Here is a 2,830-nt window from a genome sequence, read left to right on the forward strand (position 1 = left end):
AGACTACTTACTGTACTATGTATTTCAGTCAGTTTTCCAGCTGTGGTTGTTCAGGCGTCTTTGAAACTGTGCCTCTTTAACCATTTACAGTCATAATATGTCATATAGAGGCACAGACAGACAGACAGACAGATCTTTGCTGTATGATATATAATGTGTGATTTAAAACTTAATATTGTAAATTAAGATTCAAATAAAAGAACCCACATTTGCTTCGGCCAGGCCTATGGAGGAAAGTAGAGGAATCTGGCAAACTCTGTCAATAAAACTGCCGTATTTTGTAAATGCAATGTTGTTCAGTAGGTTCTGATATTGTGAAAAGGCACAAATTCTTCCCTCTTTATTTCTGGGACAGCACCTCATATCATGCTTGCAATATCAGCACCCAGGAGGCTGAAGCAGGAGGATTGGCATAAGTTTAAGGCCAACTCAGACTACATACTGAAATCCCAGACCAGTGTCACCTGCAGAGTGAGACTCTATCTCAAAGAAAGAGAAGAAAAGGAAAGGAGAAGAGAGAAGAGGATGGTTCACCGCAGTAAGGTTGGATAAGCATTGTGTTGCACACCTGTTATTTTAACACTCAGGGGCTGAAGCAGGATAATTTCAATCTGAATGCAACCTAGACTACATAGATCATCATGCATGCACTCACATACACATACACACACAGGAGAGACAGAGGATCACTGCCTGCTAGCACTAAAAGACATCTCCCCACCATAACCCCAGTTCTTCTCTGTCCCTTCCTCAATTCAACTTGTACAGCTTTTCTACATGAACTTATTCATAAGTATCATACTGCCTGTAAGTGGCTTGCTCAAATCCCCTTGTCACAGACATTCAATGGCAGACTGTGGCTTCTATTACACCCACTCAAATTCAATATTTGTGTACACAGTCAGAGCCTTGGCTGCTGGTGTGGCACTCTACAATGACTGAGCAGTCTAAGCAGCAACATTAAAGACAGAATGAGCAGTCCTTGGACATAAATACACGGTAAACTTTAACCTCCTCCTGAGAATTGGGTGTCATCCAGCCCACTGTCAGTCTGGCTGTTCTCACTAACACCATGGCTTGTGCTTCTGCAGAAAATGGGAGATTTCTGTCTTGGGCTACATGGCAATTTCAATGAATATGAACTGGCCTGAATCTGCCTGACTTAGCCAACTAAATCTGAAAATCACCCAGTATTGTAATGGAAGCAAATCAAACAAACTACTTAATACTATGAAAAATAAAAGTGCAGCTGCTCACCTGGCCTTCCCCCCTGTTACCACTCTGCATTTGGTTCTGCACACACAACACAAGCCCTTGGATTGTATGGGGACACTAAATATATAGATGTTTTAAGAGTACAAGGCAAGAAATGACAGATCTGGGTTGTGACACATGTTTAATCAATCTGGAGAAGAGCCCAATGGATGTATCCTGAGGCTGTGATGTAGCTCAGTAGGTAGAAAGCTTGTTGACTCTATCTCAAGCAAACAAAAATCAATCTGTTGTCTTAACGTGGAATTGTAGAATCTGCCTCATCAACTTCTGAAGCCTCTCCTTAGCTCAGCTGCCTCCCTGAGACAGGAATCAAGCCAGACTCAAGTAATAGGCACCTCACTATTAAGGCCAGCTCAGCAGTAGGCATGTGCAGCAACTAAGCACAGTATGCTTATGTCCAAACACACAGGATTCAGATACCTAGACACAGAGCTCACATTTTCTATTCTTTAACTAGCACATTCATTAACAGAATGCAGAAATCCACATGGACACAAAAGCACTGAAGCAAACACCACTCATTGTGATCTCATGGCTCTGGAAACCACAAGTGTAAAGTGAGTGAAAATCTGACCACCAGCAAGTCATATAGAATCTTCCTCAGGGTTCCTCTGAAGAACACTCTGTTTTCACACATAGTCCATGTTTTAAAGACTTCCTGCATTCCTCAGCTCATGGTCTTTAATCTTCAGTGAGCACCGCTCCATCTTCCCCTCCTGTCCTGACTGATCACCCCTCATGATGCCACTGGCACTGCTGGATAATTCAAGCAATCTTCTCATTTCAACACCTATAAATTAAGTTTGTCTGTAAGACCCCTTGAGCCTTGCAAGGTAACTGACTCTAGGTTGTACAAAATAACCCTGGCTGGGGAGGAGAAGCACTGTTGCTGACTGCAATGGTCATTCATGGCAGGACTTTCATCCTTTGAAACTGTAAGCAAGTCACCAACTAAATGTTTTCTTTCCTAAGTTGCCTTCGTCATGACACCTCGTCATGGTGATATAAAAATAACTAAGCAAGCAGGAAAATAAAGTCAGGCATCACCAAGTCTACCGCCAATGTCTGGACTTCTCACTCTGAGGACTGCCTTGTCTAACCTCAGTGGGAGAGGATGTGTCTAAACCCCAAGAGACTTAATGCCCCAGAGTAGGGGTATACTGCGGGGGGAGCACCCTCTCAGAGGTGAAGGGGAGGGTGGAGGGAGTCTGCGAGGGGGGACCGGGATGGGGGCAACATTTGGAATGTAAATAAATAAAATAATTAATTAATTTAAATAAATAATATGCAATAAGGACAATGAAATGACTTCAGGAAGACTAACCAGAGGGGATGCTCCTTTTACTTGTTGCATATTTTCAATTTTTAAAGTTTATTTTATTTTGTTGTTTCCAAGGCCTCTCACATGTCAGACAATGTTTTATCACTGACTTACATCCTAAGCCCAGATAAAGGAGCCTATTCCTTCATTTTTGGGATTATAATAGCAAAACTTCTCCCTTTCATCCCTCCAAATCCTCCCATATACCACTTCCAAGCAGGACCGCCAGCCCCA

The sequence above is a fragment of the Mastomys coucha genome, chromosome X, assembly GCF_008632895.1.
Source record: "Mastomys coucha isolate ucsf_1 chromosome X, UCSF_Mcou_1, whole genome shotgun sequence".
NCBI lineage: Eukaryota > Metazoa > Chordata > Mammalia > Rodentia > Muridae > Mastomys > Mastomys coucha.